Source organism: Amborella trichopoda, chromosome 8 (genome assembly GCF_054954075.1).
Source record: "Amborella trichopoda isolate Santa Cruz 75 chromosome 8, AtrichopodaSantaCruz75HAP2 v2.0, whole genome shotgun sequence".
Taxonomy (NCBI): Eukaryota; Viridiplantae; Streptophyta; class Magnoliopsida; order Amborellales; family Amborellaceae; genus Amborella; species Amborella trichopoda.
The window spans coordinates 20,017,229-20,036,454 of NC_142343.1; the positions used below are offsets into that span (position 1 = coordinate 20,017,229).

At 41.4% G+C, this 19,226-nt stretch overlaps 2 long non-coding RNA genes across 3 annotated transcripts in view; both read right to left on the bottom strand.

Annotated features, from left to right (window-relative positions):
* LOC148780943 (uncharacterized) overlaps positions 1 to 19,226 on the bottom strand; it is a 53,446-nt gene that overhangs the window by 25,505 nt on the left and 8,715 nt on the right. The gene's annotated exons all lie outside the window — the stretch shown is intronic.
* LOC148780944 (uncharacterized) lies at positions 13,303 to 18,372 on the bottom strand. Its single transcript, XR_016061559.1, has 3 exons — positions 18,291 to 18,372; positions 14,290 to 15,110; positions 13,303 to 14,213 (listed from the first exon to the last, which is right to left on the bottom strand). It is a non-coding gene; the product is annotated as an uncharacterized LOC148780944 (long non-coding RNA).

Below are 19,226 nucleotides of genomic sequence, written 5' to 3' on the forward strand. Positions count from 1 at the left end.
AGCGACCCATCCTATTTCCAATTCCCCTTCCCAACCCCATTCCTATCATTGGAGTCGAGGTACAGTCAATAATTTGCCGACTAAGCAGTATTCAACCACCAATGGGTGTCCCATTGCGTAGTGATCAGTATCCCAGTATCACATTATCACATTTGCATGATCACAGTGTGAGTATCACATTATGACGATAACATTATCTTAGTATGACAGTAACAATATCTTAATATGAAAGTGACAGTATCTTAGTATGACAGTAACAATATCTCAATTTTAGTATCACAATTCACATTTTCTGTCGTTTCAAGTAGTGACATCCGACCATAAAGAGGGTCGTAAATTTCGATTCATTTAAATTTCGTAGATTGTTCCAAGACGAATTTTATACTAGACACACATATCTTTCAAATGGGGGTGGCTTAAAAGCCATTGGACTTCGTTGTAACCTTCAAAATTGCAACGCAATTGGGGTTCACCATCTGTTTCCTTTGGTGTATCTGAGATAGTGACATGTCTCACTTAACGCAGTTGTAACTATCAATTCATAAAGTATTTCAAAGTCATTCCAAAACCAAAGTTTAAGTTTAAACATGTATCTTTCCAAAAAGTTAAGTTGAAAGCATATGGACCCCATTTGGTTATTCAAAAGTCCGTGCCAACTAAAGTGATGGTTCTTAGTTTCATTGAAAACTATCCACAATGACATACCTTCACATTAATTTCATAACTTTCAATCTAGAACGAATTTTGAAATTTGTTTAATATGTGATTTCAATAATACTCATAGATTTTTCAATTGGCATGATTTCTAAGAAAACAGAGTCTATTTGGTCAGTCAAAATTCATGACAATAGGGACATCAGTTCTGAAAATTTACTAAATATGTCAATAGTGACCTACATGCACATTTTGAAGCATAATTCTTCATTCACCAAGAATTTGAGCAAGATTCAAACATGAACATTTTAGTAGACACAGATATCTTTCCAAAAGCAGTGATTTGGGGTCATTTGGAGCTTGTTTGACTATTCAAAGGCTTGGTACAAGAACGCAAAAGTTCCTGCGATTTTACAATGTGCACAGAGAGTGCCTCAAAGGTCATCTAAGGACTTCCAATTTACAGCAGATAGAAACATAAAATCAGCTCAATTTTGATTTATGCATACATAAGCTTGTTCCCATAAATTTTTTGAAAGTCATAAATTCATTCTTAACATCAAACTATCCATAAAACAGTTGCATCATTTCAGTAGAATGATATATAAACCACTAACACACATTTGTTCTTTATCACATATTTCACATTTGTATGCATTCAATTTCATGCTCCTATAAGCTTGGTGCAAAGGGTAGTAAATCCACTTACACAAACAACAATGGCGCCCTCAAATCCTCCTTTACCATCCTTCTTCAACTCCAACAATGGCTACTCCAACAGTGAGGTAGTGAGCTTCTTCAAGTTTTGTCTTAAAGAGAGAGATGAGGAAGAAAATGAAGTGGCACGATAGTGAGAGGGGAGGGGCTTATGTAACCTGTGGTTGCGGTGGCAATCTAAGTGGCGACAGGTGGCAAACACCACACATGCAACTGGACAAGTGGCATGTGTGGTTGCATGCACTTAGCAGGTGGCATTCACTAACCATGCACGATAGTGACACACACAACGTTGCACACCCGACACTTCACACACGACGTTAGTCCATTTTGCTTCATCGTACTGGTGCTTGTGAAATTCTTCTTCTTCTCATACACTCACGGCACTGCCTTTTCCCCCTTTTTCATGCACGACGTTACACCCACGACATTGCTCTCTCTTTCACGCATGGCGATGCCTCTCTCTTTATAGACAGTGATGCCTCTTTACTTCACCGACAACAAGACCCTTTCCTAGCTTCACACGCGGTGCTGACCTTTCATGCACGACGTTACTCTTCACTTGCGGCTGGTCAAGTGCCTCGATCTCACCCTCCGGATTTGGATGATCGGGCGGCACGTGTCTCGGGTTTCGGGGAGGCCGGGGACTTTTTAATATCGCTCTCTCGGGAACCTTATTCGAAAACAAGGGCAGGTATTACCAGCCGATGAGAGAGGAATTTAAGGTGGGTTCGGGACTTACTCAGGCTAGCTTGCGTGTGCGCTCTCTTAGATCATGAAGAAATCCCCCTAGTACAAAAATTGGTTCGGAATCGCCTCTCTTGGCTTGTATTCTCCTGTTTTCTGCAATCACACATATATGGCAAAGGTTATAAGACAGGTGGGTCAGTGGACCTCACCTGGTCTTTTGGGTGAACTTACACAAGCGTTCACATTCAAAAGAAGAAGGAAATAACGAGAGAAGAAATATGGGGGAAAGAAGAATTTGACCAAGTGGGGAGATCAACACAATGATTAAGCTGGTGAGTAATTAGCCTAACGTGGTAGTAAAATGGGCTCGATAACTTAGACCGGCTCTACAAGATTATTAGTAGACGTCAATACCGATACTGAATCACTAGACACGATGGTTAGTCTATCGTGGCGATAAAGCAGGCGCAGTAATTCTGGCATGCCAATATTACGGCTAAACGACAGAACTACCATAAGAGGCTAATCTCAACCCTTCTTAATCAAACGAAAGGATAACAGAAAGAATGGAAATCATAAAGAGAGAGTAAGAAGTAAGAGAATAAGAAATATTAGAGAAAGAAAGAGAGGAAGAGAAAGAAAGAAGGAGAAGAGTGTGAAAGAATAGAGAAGGAAGGAGAAAAGAGGGTGAAAGACACAGTCGGCCCTAGTCATCATTGCCTATGTTGAAAGAGGAAGAGAAGGAAGGACACAGTCGGTGCTAGGTGTCACTGGCTGGGTTGGAAAGAGAAGAGAGAAATGGACACAGTCGGCACTAGGCTTTGTCGGCTATGCTTAAGAACTGAGGAGAGAGAAGACACAGTCGGCACTGGGAATCTCCAGTTGGGTTGGTAACAGAAGAGAGAAAAAGGAGATAGTCGGTGCTAGGCTTCGTCGGTTGTGTTTAAGAAGAGAAAGAGAAGACACAGTCGGTGCTGGGCCTCATCGACTTGGTTGGAATGAGAAGAGAGAGAGGATGCAGTTGGAGCTAGGCTTCGCTAACTGTTTTAGATAGAGAAGAGAGAGAAGATGTAGTCGACGCTAGGCTCATTGACTGTTTTAGACCAAGAAGAGAGAGAAGATGCAGTCGGCGTTAGGCTTCACCAATGTTTTTTAACAAAGAAGAGAGAGAAGATACAGTCGGCGCTAAGATTCGTCGATTGTTTTAGACAGAGAAGAGAGAATATGCAATCGTGTAGACACCCAAGTTTAAATCTGGCAAATTCTATTGTTTTTTGAATGCTTAGGACCACGTTTAACCTTGTAAATCCAAATCCATAGTTCACATAGCCTACCTTGTGATCCGGAAATAGTTTGCCTGCTCGAAACCCTACAGAAACCCTGTTTTGACTTAGATTTATGTATATGCCCTGTTTTACCAAAAAATCATTAAAAATAGTAAAAAATCCATTTTGACCCAAATTTTCTCTAAGAGTTTCACAAGAGGCTGAGGAACACACTTGAAAATAAAAAACTCAAATTTGACAAGTTTTGTTTTAGGTGACACAAGGCGTGCCGCTCAGATCCGGGACCCTCAAACTTTGACTTTTGACGGGGGATTTGCTTGTTACGCGTGCTTATCCTTCCCAACGAGTTTGGATCTCCATAAGACCTATTTTCATGGTCATTTGAGGGGATCGAGACTTTAGAGAGAAAAATAGGGATACAGATGAAAAACCCTAGAGAGCTACAGAAGATAGAAATTTGAGAGAAAAACTCAGAGAGAAAACCCTAGCCTAACCTAAGCCTTAGAGCCCTAGTTCTAAGCCATTTCCAGGGCACCACCACCCTACTACCACCAGAGACTTGGCGATCGACATTTGGACTAGAAGGACAAGAGGAATTAGTTCTGATACGGGCAAGCCCTCAATGGCTCAAGAGTCCCAGGCCATCCGGCCCGGTCCAGTACTCATTCTCCTTTCATTTCTTTTTATTTTATTAAATTTATTTTCTTTTGTTCTGATTTTGATTTTTTTTTATTGAAAAATCATATTTTAAATGCTTTTGATCAAGTTGGCTTAGCCACAGATACGTGAGCAGATTTGCTCATTTTTTAGCAGATCTAGCCTCAAATCTGAATTCGATTTTTCCCACTTTCTCTACCACTTGTTTTCCTTTTCATTTTTATCAGTTTAAGTGTCAGATCAGAGTGATCTACATCAGTAGATCGCTTCAATTTTGCGCTGTAAACAGTTTGACACCAACCGTGGGGCGTATCGAGTGTGATCCGAGCATCAAATTTTCAAAAATTTTAGAATCTTTTGAAACTTTTCGAACATGTTCTAGGTACGATTTTGTGAATTCTACCAGCTTTTCGTGTTAAAATAAAATATTTTAAAATGCAAAAAAAATATTTTTCTGTTAAATCTGCAATCCCCTCCTGTCGAGTAAGCTTATTTTATCAATATCTACAAGAAAAGGAATATAAAAGATGTAAAAAAATAAATTTTTTTGGTGACACTAAGCATGCCACCCAGGCGACACGGGTCGTGCCGCCTAGGTCCAAGGCGACACGCTCTCTGGTGCCCCTCGTTGCCCAAGTCAGATTTTTTTTGAAATTTTGCAGAATGGGTTCTGGGTCTCCTTTGTGGCTGTTCACAAAATTCTCAGAGCAAAATAAAATTTTTAAGAATACCAAAAAAATATTTTGCTTGATACAGGTCTGTTCTTTCTATTGTTCTTCTGTTTCACTTTTTTTAATTTTATTTAATCAAAAAGTTTGATTTTTCTGCTTTTGCAAGTTTCAGTAGCCTTATTTCATCAAGATCAACAAGATAAAAATAAAAATAAAAAAGTTTTGGGCAACACAACCTGTGTCGCCCTATCACAGAGGTGCTAAAAAATTTCTAGGACCCCACAGGCCTGTTCTAGAGCCTTTTTTGTGCTTGTTCACCAATTTTTGGCTTAAAATAAATTTTTAAAAATATAAAAATTATTTTGCTTCAGATAAATCTTTCCTACTCCTGACTTTTTCTTTTTTTATTTTGGTTTGTTAATTTTGACTAAAACCATGTTTTTCTTGCTTTCACCACGCTTAGTTTAACTGTGTTTCATCAAACTTCAAAAAGATAAAAACAAATTAAAAAATAAAAAAAATAATACATCGAGGGCTGCTCGCACCCTCCCTGAACCATGTCCCGTTCGAGTCATCCTCGACCTGGGCCGTGCTTGATTTAGCATAGACTGTGCCTGGTCTCATTGTTCTGACTTTACCTTCTTAGGGGTTGCTTACCTCAAAGCGCGCATTGCTAAGCACGATCAGTGCCGAGTGCCCACTTATTTTCTTTCTTTGCATTGTGTGCTTATGTGCTTGAAATTATTTTTTATTGCGTGTGTCTTTACACACTCCTAGCACGCATCGATCAGGAATCCCAGAAAATCAGAAAACAAATTTTTTGAAACCCCCAAAATCCACGTTAACGGCGTGAGGGGAACCCTGCTTTGAGAGTCGGGCAGCTGAGATTCGTGTAACTTTAACTGTGAATGCTCCTCCATAATCCTTTGCCTCAAAGAAACTCCGCGTATAGTAGGACCTGGTAAAATCCTATAACAGGAGGCCATGACCTAAATCAACCTAGCCGCATTTCAGTAGTTAGGAACCCACTCTCAAGCCAAGCCTACCTATAGTACTATACTAGGTCAAACGTTTTCGTGTGTTTGCTTGCTTATTGATCTTGAGTCTCAGACTGAATCTGCTTTTAGTCTGAGCTCTTTGAGTCCAGGTTCAAACTTGTACCCAGTCTAGCCCAGGTCTGAACTACGTTTCGCCTTAGTCTGACCTTAGGCCCCTTTTTAGTTTGAGCCAAGGGCTCGTGCCTAAACCAACTTTGATTCAGTCTGGGTCCACACTCGGTCTAATTTTAATAACCCTCTAGGTTCAAGCCTAGGCTTGCACCCAGCTCAATCCAATTCTGGACCAGGTTTGCACCCAGGTCCGAACTTAGACCCACTCTTGTCCTGAGCCGAGACTCGGACTTACCTTGTATAGATCATTGTCTAGTATCTAGTATAGGTCTATGCTTAGAGTTACCTCTAGGGTTGGATTGGGCTTTCCCTAGTTCAGAGTCTAAACCAAAACCCGTTGAGTCTAGATTCCAAGCTAATTTTAGCCTAGTTGTCACTCAAGGTTGGCCCCTAGAGTCAGGTTACGTCTACCCTAGGCCGTCGAGTCTAGATCTTACCTAAGTCCTATTCTAGAACCCTGCCAAGGGCGATCACTATGTCAATCACCCAAGGCAATTATGATGAACGCTCCACGGCTGACTCTAAATAGAACCTTCCTAAACCTGGGGACCAGTATGTCGTAATCCCTTGGGATTACGAACAGAAATCGGGTTAATCCATTATCCATCGTTCAGGTCTTCAATTAGAAGCTGAGTCTTAGGGATCCACTCCTAACCCTAAGCTCTGTATGGTTCAAAAAGTTTGCTCCGCTTGAAAAACATTGAATAGCCAAGGGGTCCGGCCGGGCATTATCCTACAGGGAACCTTACGTAGCCACAGTAGGAGACGTGTGACCTTAGGCAACCAAAGAAGAAGCCATGTGAGGAAAGAAGTTCACACTGTATCTAATGATGCCTAGAAGTCACACTAAGATAACCCTGGGGCCCAGGGGTTTCAAAATAAATAACCATCTAGGTCTAGTGGATCTAACCCAACCTCGTGCCACCGTAGTAAAGCCCACGATGTCTTGAATATTGTACGCAGCCAAGGCGTCAATCTAGACCAACCCTTAGGCGAGATAAGCATCCAGGCTACTCGCAAAAGTCTAGTTGACTTAAGTTACATAGTTCATGCCCCAGTTCATGGGTCGATCCAAAACCAACCTAATAGCATAGGTCAACCCATAGCACAGCCTAGTCAGCCGATTCTTCAATCGGTCCCTCCTGTGTATCTAGTCCAACCAGCAGTGTATTTTTTGCAACCGGTGGCGATGCCTATGGGTCAGTACACCCCTTAAGGAAAAATGTATCAAACCGTTCCGGTAACCGCAGGTCATCCACCACAAACCCAAGCATGCCAACATCTACCCCATGTCTTGACTCATCAGTTTGTGCTTGGGAACCCACCGACCGGTGGGCCTACTCCCATACCGAATACCTAACAAGAAGGCACCTTAAAGCGATACAACATATGCTTGTAAAGATGGGTTGCATGAAATCCTACCCCCAAAGGCCTATGTTCATGAGACCCTTGGAGGCATGGAAGACCTTCCCCCTGGGTTTATCATCCCATAGTTTAAAAAAAAATTCAATGGGAAGAGTGACTCGGTTATTCACATCAACGCGTACCTCCTCTCCGTCCGAGCCTTACGAGACGGGCCTAACCAGTGGAAGGCCTTGTTTTCACAAACTTTGACTGGTGAGGCTTTAAACTGGCATCAGAGAATAATGACCATTCAACTACACATAACTCCAGATGAAATGTTCAACTAGTTCATATCTCATTACCGTGGGTCGAAACCAAGATCTCTTTCCCTAGGCGAGCTCAGTGCAGCCAAAGAAAACCCAAGAAAATCCTTCAAGGATTTTATCTGTCGATTCCGCGAGGCGGCGATGTGGGTCATCGAATGTCCACTTACAGACCCAACTAAAATCTCCATGGCCTTAGAAAATGCAGCTCCTGAATGCAGGACCTTCTTTAGTCAGGGACTTATCCTCCACTCTTTTGATTCCATGATCAAGCGGGTGGCGTGACATTAAAGGGCGAGACGGACACCCCTCAATACTTGGCCTGATAACAAACCCATCATGACTTCCTAGTATAAAATAAGAGCAATGGCAAGGGGAAAGCTTTCGGTCAAGTTAATGAAAGTGTCATTAACAGACCGGCTCAGGTTTCAGCCACCCAGCACAATAATAATAATCAAAATAGAAGGGGTCAGCTTAAAGCTAACACTCAAAATAACAATCAAAGGCGAGAGGACAACTTCACTCCTCTCAAAGACCCATTAGAAAAAGTGCTGGAGTTACTCTTGAAGAAAAACATGGTTCAACTCCTGCCACCATCTGAACCACCATTTGAGGTTAAGGATAAGAACAGATGGTGTAGGTGGCATAGAAACCATGCCCATGATACCCAAAACTACTTCTACTTGAAGCGGGTGATTAAAGGGTTGATTAATAAGGGCGACATCACTGTCGGACCTAGAAATCAACATGTTGAAGAACCTAATCAAAAGATGGGTATCTTCACAAACCGTCTCCCAAAAAATACGGCAGCAACGACTGAAGAAATAAGAGGTCGGAGTAACTCAAAGGAGGAGGTTATCATTCACATGATTGAAAACAGAGACGAAGAAGATGATCCCAACCAATTCATAATTGCTTGTGATCATCATATCCAAGAAGTTGAAGAAGATCTTTTGAGTCTTCTTAGAGGAAACTCTTCATCCCCAGACTCTGATGATCCTTCTAAGTGGGACGAGTATGATGAAGATGATGCCCTCGAGATTGACATGGTCAAAGCTAATGAAAAGGGATCATCTTCCAAATATGGGGCCAACACCTCGAGGTCTCCCATTACTCTCACTAGGGCTGACCCTATCGAGCTCTAGGATGACGAAGTTGATTCCTTAACTTGAAGAGGTCGAGTGTTCAAACCCATCCAATTGATGGTGGACACTCTTGAGGAAAGAATGGGAGCCACTTCAACAGCCAAACCACCAGCTGGGGTTGCGGATCATGAACCTAATAAAAGAACTCAAGGATCCGCAACCACCTATGATATACTGGCTCATCTCGGGAAGATCCAGACTCAAATCTCTATCTTGGAGCTGCTTACGAATTCTCCGGCACATAGAGTGCAATTGAAATGGTTCTTGCTAAGACCCACATCCTGAGTAACACATAATCGGATGAGATGTGCAGGATGATCAACCAACTAATGGCACCAATGCCAATTATATTCACGGCCGATGACATCTAATGTCAATCGCTTTCACATCCAACCTCTTCATATCACAATTTTCATGAAAGGATATGAGATAAGGAGAGTGCTGGTTGATAATGGGGTGTCCCTGAATATATGCCCTATGAAAACGGTGAAATAGATAGGCAAAAGCCTAGATGACTTCGAACCGTGTCAGTTAACCCTACCGAGACCACAACAAGGCATGTCCAAAGGACAACTTCCCGTTACCAATCATAGATGCCTTGGTCGACAACACTGCAGGGCAGGAGAAGCTATCACTCATGGACGGCTTCTCTGATTACAACCAGATCCTCATGGAAGAAGAAGACCAAACTAAGACTTCATTCATAACACAATGGGGAACCTATTGCTACAAAGTCATGCTCTAAAACTACCGGAGAAACTTATCAACGGGCAATGACTAGCAACTTCAACGATCTAATGCATACCATTATGGAAGACTATGTCGACGACATTCTGGTCAAGTCAAAGACCAGGTCTGATCATCTCACCAACCTGAGAACCATTTTCGAAAGACTCCAAAAACATCAACTCAAACTCAACCCACAAAAATGTGCCTCTGGAGTTGAATCTGGAAAATTACTAGGCTTTATAGTAAGCCAAAGAGGTATTGCGGTGGACCAGTCCAAAATACGAGCCATCACTGAAATGCCTCATCCCCAGAACATCAGAGAAATCGGTGGGCCTCAAGGTCGCATAGAAGCCATAAGGTGTTTCATTTCACAACTAGCGGATAGTGCGCACCATTTAATAGACTTCATAAGAATGACACCCCATTCATATTTGACAGTGAATGCCACGAAGCATTCGATCAAATCAAGGAGTACCTCACATAACCTCCCATCCTTAGTCCTCCTTGTCCAGATAAACCCCTATTCCTATACATGTAAGTGAAGGACAAGACCACGGGGGCAATATTAGGACAATATAACGACCATGAAAAAGAACAAATGATATACTATATCAGCAAAACCATGGTCGACTATGAGACAAGATACACGGATGTGGAGAAACACTGCTTAATACTTGTTTGGGCCATGCAGAAACCAAGACATTATGTCTTACCTCATTCAGTCAAGCTCATATAAAAAATTGACCCACTCAAGTACATATTGGAGAGGCCAGTCCTCAAAGGACGTTTGGCGAAATGGAGAATGTTATTGAGCGAGTTCGAGATCGAGTATGTCACTCAAAAATCGGTTAAAGTACCAACCATTGCTGACCACTTAGCTGAACACGCACTACCAGACAATATTCTCAATAACACAAATCTCCCGATGAGAACCTCTTCACAATTGAGGACTCGATTTGGGAGCTATACTTCGACGGTGCAAATAACGAATACGGGTCAGGTATAAGAGTCATAGTATGCTCACCTGAGAATATTGTAATGCCAACAGCCATTAAGTTGAATTTCTCAAGTACCAATAACATTGTTGAATATGAAGCCTTGATATCTGGGCTCGAGAACGCCATGGGAATGAAAATCCAACAAATACGAGTGATTGGTGACTCCTTACTCGTCATAAACAAACTTCAAGGGATCTGGAAGGTGAAAGAAGAAAAGCTTAAACCTTATCAAGAAAAGGTGGAAAAGATGATCCCATATTTTAAGAAAATCACCTTCCAGCATGTGACTAGGGAAAATAAGCAGTTCGCCGACACCCTTGCAACGCTTGCCTCAATAGTCCATATTCCCCCAGAAATCACCACGCTCCCATTCTACATCAGGAACAAACATGACCCTTCCCAGCAAGGATCAAAAAAGAAATAGAGCAAGAAAATGAGAACGATGGCGAAGTGTCTATGTGGCTTCAGATGCGCTAGATAAGGAAAAACCATGGCTCCATGATGTTCTGTCCCTGCTCAAAGATGGTTAATACCCTGAAGGATCCATCAAAAAGGATAAAAAAGCCCTTGGAAGGTTTTCAATGGGATTCTTAGTAAGAGGTGACCTCTTGTTCAAGAAATCCTTCAATGACATCATTCTATGGTGCCTCGACCAACCAAAAATTGACCAAGTACTAACAGAGTTGCACAATGAAGGAGGTCATTCTGGGGCAGCCGCTTTAGCTAAGAAAATCAGGTGCCAAGGCTATTATTGAATCACCATGGCTGAAGACTGCTGGAAGTTTGTTAAGAGGTGTCCCAAATGTCAACTCTATTGAGACCTCATCTATGCACCGTCCGTATCACTCAACTCAACGCCGCCCCTGAGGCCCTTCACCTTGTGGGGTCTTGATATCATTGGAATAAAATCACCAAAAACCTAATTGGGAGGGGCCATTCATGGTTACCAGAGTGCATGTAGGCATTCTTATGAGATAAAAAATCAGGAGGGGTATGAACTCAATGACCCCATTAATGCAATGTATCTCAGAAAATACTACCCGTAATGGGCTAAAAAACGTGATGAAAACCTGAAAAGGTATCACAAAGAAAAATAAAAAAAATAAAAAAATAAAAAAATGGACGTCGTGAATACCTAAAAAGGCACCACAAGTAAAAGGAATAAAAAGATCTCCAAGAAGGAGCTTTTAATGCAAAGCACTCAAGTACAAACAAGTACTTGCAAGTTCCAATAATATTACACAAGCAAACCCTGAGGATGAAGACACCCTGCAGGTTCACAACAGAACCAACTCATAAAGATGTAGGGTGACACGAATGAAAACCGAAGTGATTTTGACGAATCCTGAAAAACATCGAGACCCTCCAAGATGGAAGCCCAACAAGAATCCAGAGGACTCTTCATGGATATGCAAAGCAAAGGATGAAAGCTCCAAAGGTAAAAAGACAACTTCGGGACTTCTGAGTTCTCACGATCCCGCAAGGGAATCCTTTCATCATTTTTGGGTAGAATATAACGAAGAAAACGACCACCAAAGGGGCCATAGGTCGCAAAACTGTAATGCCTATCCCTTTTGAAAATGTTATTTCAATTTGATTGTTAAAATCATCCATTTTCAAAAGCTTTCTCCTTTTATAAGGGATTTCCTCCGTCACTACAAGAGGCTAAACTGTTAGTCAATCTTGCCTTGTTATCGAAGCCAACTTCCTACGCCTATTATGAAGGCTTGAAACTAGTCAGGCACTCCATGGTTGTATGAGTATAACTACCAACTACCACATATCAGAGATGGGTGAACTCACCAATGACGAAATTGGCTAGTCTGGGAGAATTTTTCTCTCGACTGGATCCCTTGAGGCAAAATGAGGCAAACTTGTCCCTGTGTCTACATGCGATGACACAAAAGCTAGGAATTCGAAACAAAAACCCTACAACTAGGGGGCTGAGTCTGTAAACAAAAAAAAAATTCAGTTTAAAAAGTGTGTGCAAATAACATGTTCCCCTCTACTTCGATGAATCAATCTCACACGGAAAAAAAAAAAAAAGACGAAGGATATCGAGCAAGAGAAAGAAGCCTGGGTAGAATAAAAATCGAAGCAATATCTATGTATGAAGTTCCAGAGTAGTCCCAACCCTGAGAGGCACGAGACATGCCACCCAAAAACTTGCTTTAAAAAAGAACACACACACACACACACATATAAATATATATATATATATATATATATAAATATATATATATATATATATATATATATATATATATATATATATACATACATGGGCGGTATGCCTAGTGCTGCCCAATTTTTGTTATAATAAAAAATAAATAAATAATATATATATATATATATATATATATATATATATATATATATATATATATATATATATATATATATATATATATATATATATACACACACACACATATATATATGGGTAGCACATCTCATGCAGCCTGGGCGACATGGTCCATGTCGCCCACTAGGTAGCACGCCTCGTGCCACCCTATTTTTGTTTTACCAAAAAGAAAAAAGAAAAAAATGTATATATATATATATATATATATATATATATATATATATATATATATATATATATATATATGGGTAGCACTTCTCATGTCGCCTAGGCGACATGGTCCATTTCGCCCATTGGGCAGCACGCCTTGTGCCACCCTATTTTTTTTTTAACAAAAATAACAAATTATATATATATATATATATATATATATATATATATATATATATATATATATATATATATATATATATATATATATATATATATATGGGGGCACGCCTCGTGCCGCCCACCCCATTGTAATCAAAAAATTTTTTATAAAATTTTGAAAAATAAAAGAGGATTCCAAAATTCTAAGAAATCAATCAGAATGTAAAAAAAAATTCTGGATAGGTCAGAATTTTTTATTTTATTCATCCCTTGAAAATGGCTTCATTACATGCATTCTCATGATCAAATCTGATCTTGAGACCGAAATTCCTATTGTCCTAATAAACATCAACAAAACTACTTAAAAATAGTGTTGATCATGAGATCAAATTATTCATGCCAAAAATATAAAAATAAAAAAAAGAAAAGACAATATGTTTGGCTATTCAGTCTTCAGCTTCGGATCAACGTCCTTCTCCTTGAGTTCCGCCACGAAAGCTACCCATCTGATCAATTCAGCTTTAGCATCTTCCAAACTAATGTCAGATACGTCCTCATTTGATTTGATTCGTTTATTAGAACAAGAGGCGCTATCTTTCCGATGGGGCACTAGATCTTGAGCTGAAGTAGAAGACTCACAACGAAGTCTCAAAAATTTAGGGCATAGTGGAAGACAGCAGACACGTTCCCATTAAGAATCATAGTTCAAAGTAGTTGTGGGTCTGTCTTGCTTAGCCAGCCCCTCTCTAGAAAAGGACTTCTTTCCCTTCTGCAACAAACTTGCCTTGACTAGAAGAGTGGAAGAATCTCGACGAAGTGGAAAGATAGGGCGACGATCGATCGCCTCTCCTGGAGAGGAATACTTCTTAGTAAGGCGAAACTGGCGAAGCACCCTCTGAGGGAGGTACCCCTCTGTGAAGTCCTGCCCTGCCAGAATAAGGCATGAATGCCCCATAACAAGAAGCAATAGAGACACATTTTCAAGACCCCTGATCACCCAATCGAATGATGACAACTCGTCAAGAATCCTACAATAATAATTGGCATCTTGGGGTCGAGAGGTGTCATTGACATATGCCAGTCCCAGAGCAGCATATATAGCCATCGTTGATCTAGGAGGCCGGACAACAACGACGTGTTTGTAAGCTCAAATCTGCAGAAAATCAGGGGACTGTCCTCAAAACCGAGTTCCTGGGGGAAAATAAATAAAATTATGTTAAAAAATATACCTGCAAAATCATTACACTGCCCTCAATAAATCAGTCACCTCGCGTGACCTTGTCATGAAGACCTTGGTATATGCCCGCCAACATGTTCGGAACAATAGTGTAACCCGCTCGTTCCCAGAAAGCATGTTCTAAAGGAATAAGGGAACTGCGAACCATCTTACGACCACTCGAAAAGAGAACGAAGCCCAACAATACAAATAGAAAGATACGGATATGTTCGGCGGCTCGAGATTGCTCGCGATTCTGGACAAGCAACTCCATATCAACCCATTGACCACGAGAAGAATAAGCAGCCCCTAACAGTCGCGCATCCATGATAGAGCGGTCGTCAGTGGCAGTGGAGGGTTGATATGCAATCTCGGCCAATTTCAAGCCAGAAATCCTAGCAACTTTCTCTAAAGTTGGAGTTGTCTCGCCTGTACGAAGAAAGAAAGTGTTCATCTGATAGTTGAACCTCTCAGCAAGAGCTTCAAGGAGTGGAAAGTTCACATGGAAAGAGGCCATGTTCAGGATGTCCATCATCGAAATTGAAGCCAGAATGGCCATGAGCTCAAGCCACTGCCGAGCGGAAAGAAACCAATCTCAAAACCAGGGTCCGATGATAGGAACGCCATTGACGCATCGACGAACCTCACCCGATCAAAGGCCCTGCAAGATATGAGAGGGTAGACCTTCAAGGAAGTGCTTAACCTTAGGAAAAAGGGGGGAATCCTCCTCCTCTCTTCCGTTGTCAACCCGTTCGAAAACCTTCCCCTTACCCTTTGAGATCGTGTTGTCATTCCAAGGAGCCATGAAAACTTGAAGATGAGGGAAAGAAAAACCTGTAAAATCAGAGGGGATATGATGAAGAAGGAGGAAGATGAAGATGGGAGAAAGAAAATTGAGTTTGGAAGATGAGAGAAGAATGGGAAGGGAGTGATTTTATAGAAAAGAAATGAAATCCTACCCAAAACGTGTCCTATGGTTATCCATTTCACCAACAGCGGTTTAGATCACCCTCAAATCAAGAAAAAAAAAAAAAATTTGAGGGTCTGAGGTCTTGGCGACACGCCTAGTGTTACCCAATTCCATACCTAGACACATGCGACACGCCTTGTTCCGCCCAGGCAACACAATCCATGTCGCCCACTTTTTTTTGAGAAATCTTTTTTTTTATCCCATTACCAAAAAAATAATTTTTTTTTTTTTTTTTTTGGTGGGTGGCACATCACGTGCCTCTCAAATGTTTTTCAAAAATTGTCCCGGTCTGACCCAGGACATTTTAATAATAAAAAGTCATCTTTTTTATAAAATGAATTTTTGAAATAAACTATTTTCAAATAAACTGTTTTTACACTCCTCGGTGGCATGAGCCTAAGCTGCTAACCAAAGTCCGATCTAGGGCACAACCACCCTATTTCAATGGAAAAACGTCAAACTCGTGAGACGTTAAAGAGCCGAGACAGGAAAAACATCAAACTCGTGCGACGTTAAAGAGCCGAGATAGGAAAAACGCCAAACTCATTCTACGCTAAAGAGCTGAGATAGATAACATCTAGTCCCGTATGATGTAAAATGTCAGATGTGTTCAGGGCACAACCAGCTTGTTCAATGTGTTCAGGGCACAACCACCCTATTCAAACGTCTAGCCCCGTATGACACTAAAGGTCGGGTATATCCAGTTCAACGTCAAACTTGTGCGACGTAAAAGAGCCGAGACAGGTAACGTCTAGCCTCGTATGACGTAAAATGTCGGATGTGTTCAAGGCACAACCATCCTGTTCAATGTGTTCAAGGCACAACCACCTTATTCAAATGATTATCCCCGTATGACGTAAAAGGGTTGGGTGTATGGTCCATCACTGCATGATGTTAAACTGCTTAGAGGACTCTATGGTTGCAGGGGTTAAAACCACTAACAACTTTGTTTTTCAAAATATCTTTCTCTTTTCAAAATTTTCACTATATGTCTGTGATTTCGAAAACTTTATCTTCTTTGTTAAAATCGTAACTGGTCCCTGCTCCAGGTTCTATTTTCAAATCTTCCCCTACTTTCAAATTTTCTAAAACATTGTCTAAAATGAAGGAGCGTGGACACCCATATATGATGAATACCGCATTTGTTGTGATCGCCGCGTTGCTGCCTCATCTCTCACTTCGGATTCGGGCAGACAAGTCTCTTTCTATAGAAAGCCTTTCCCTATAAGCAACCTTAGGAAACCATAAGGACATCAAAGAAAATGCCAGGGTTAAAAATTTTAAATTGCAAAATGCCTGAAGTTAAGTGGTATGGCCAGAAAATCCAACTTGAGTTTCAAGCTTGTGTAACTCACCAACATCTCACGCACGAAAACCATAAGAGGAAAAATGCCCTAGGTAGGTGAGCTCGGGGAGCGCAATGACTTGGAGTGATAATTGGTATGCCCTCTGACCTCAGGAAGAAATCTTTGATGTTCACCTCCCCCCCGAAGGACAGGGAACGCCAGAGTGTCTACTTCTTTGCCACTCACCTGTCCCCCGAAGGACAGGGAGTGCTAAAGAGGGGCAATTGTAGACACCCCATTTTAAATCTGGTAAATTCTATATTTTTCCAAACTCTTAAGACCACACATAACCTAGTAAACCCAAATCCATAGTTCACATAGCCTACCCTATGATCTGGAACCAGATTGCCTGCCCGGAACCCTACCGAAACCCTGGTTTACCAAAAAAATCATTAAAAATGGTAAAAGAAATCGTTTTAATCCAAATTTTCTCTAAGAGTTTCACAAGAGGCTGAGGAACACACCTGAAAAGAAAAACCTCAAATTCGACAAGTTTTGGTGTGGGCGACATGGGGCGTGCTGCCCTGGCGACACGACCCATGCTGCCCTAGCGACACGCCCCGTGCCGCTCAAGCGACACCCCCTGTTCCGCCCAGGCGACATTACCCGTGCCGCCCAAATCCAGGACCCTCAAACTTTGACTTTTTGATCGAGGATTTTCTTGTTACGCGTGCTTATCCTTCCCAATGAGTTTAGACCCCCATAAGACCTCTTTTCATGGTCATTTGAGGGGATTGAGACTTTAGAGAGAAAAAAACCTAGGAATAGAGATGAAAACCCCTAGAGAGCTACAAAAGTTAGAAATTTGAGAGAAAAAATCAGAGAGAAAACCCAAACCAAACCTAAGCCTGAGATCCCTAGTTCAAAGCCATTTCCCGAGCACAACCACCCTACTACCACCAGAGACTTGCTGATCGACATATGGACCAGAAGGGCAAGAGGAACCGGCTTTGATACGAGCGAGCCCTCAAGGGCTCGAGAGTCCCGGGCCATCCAGCCCAGTCCGGTACTCATTCTCCCTTCATTTATATTTCTTTTATTGCATTTATTTTGTTTTGATCTGATTTTGATTTGTTTTGATTGAAAAATCATATTTTAAATGTTTTTGATCAAGCTAGCTCCACCACAAACTTGAGAGCAGATCTTCTCATTTCTGGGCAGATCTGGCCTCAAATATGAATTCGATTGTTCACACTTTCTCTACCACTTGTTTTTCATTTGATTTTTATCAGTTTAAAGTATCAGATCAGAGTGATCTACATCTGCAGATCGCTTTGATTTTGCATTGTAAACAAGTTGGTGCTAGGCTTCACCGATTATTTTAGATAGAGAAGAGAGAGAAAATGCAATCAGCGCTAGGCTTCGCCAACTGTTTTAGATAGAGAAGAGAGAGAAGATGTAGTCGGTGCTAAGCTTCACTGACTATTTTAAATGGAGAAGAGAGAGAATAAAAAAGACACAGTACGCGCTAGCATCGCTGGTTGTGTTTAGAAGGAGAGCTGGGAGAGAGATAAAGATGAGAAGAAGAGAGAGATGAGAAAGAGGAGAGAGAAAGGGAGATAGAGATGAGAAAGAGGAGAGAAAAAGACATATAGAGATGAGCAAGAGGATAGTGATAGGGCGAGATAGAGATGAGAAAGAGGAGAACGAAAGAGAGATAGAGATGAGCAAAAGGAGAAAAACGAGAAAAGAAGCTACCTTAGTAAACCAACATCCCAAAGTAGATTTGTAAGGACCACGATTTTCCAGCCATGGAAACACGCACGTCGGTAGGAGTCTGATAAGAGAGGGGTAACACTGTGGGTGAAGTGAAGAGAGAGAGAGAACCAATGCCATTGTTTGAACATATTTTTCCGCACCTTGGTCCTTGATGTGTAATAAAGAGTAAGCAGGTCAATAAAGCCTACAGAATAAGTAGAAATTTTGATGCCTCAGAATTGCCCTAGAATTGGTCCAGATCTTCATAAGTACTCCAAAAGGCCACCTGTCAAGTTTCATCGCGATCAGACATATTTAAGGCAGTGAACACAAAGAAATAATTTCGAAAAAATTGACCTCTAGCACCCTAAACCCCATAACTAGAACTATATTTTTGATGCATCAAACAACTGTGGGACCATTACCATTGGATCCGGCACAGTCGAAAAGCCTTATGGTTTAAGTTTCGGCTTAATAAGGCACTCCAGGACAAAGTTATGGGTAAATACCGAAAAGGGGCAGGCTGCACACTATTCCCGTGTGGCTACCCTGCACCAAAAGACCATTAAAAGTAGTTGTTTTCACAGTCATGGGCAGTGAATTTTGGGGCATATATCTCATTCGATCCTAGTCGGATCGCGCTCAAATTTGGTGAGTGTGTTCGTCTCGTAGAGACGAGCATTTTGATAGGTGGTATGCCCTGTGACGATGCCTGAGCAGGGAGAAAAACTAGAGAGAAGTTGCTGATCCGTGAAGAAAGTTGCAGAAAATTCAGCAGCAGAACGTCGCACTCCGACGGCCAAATCACGACTCTCGCATACCCGATCGGCACAAAACCAATTACATTATGTGCGTAAGGTTTGTGGTCATCTCTAGTTCGAACCTCGTGTACGATGAACGGTTGGATTTCACACACGGAAGTGTCAAAGCTGCTGT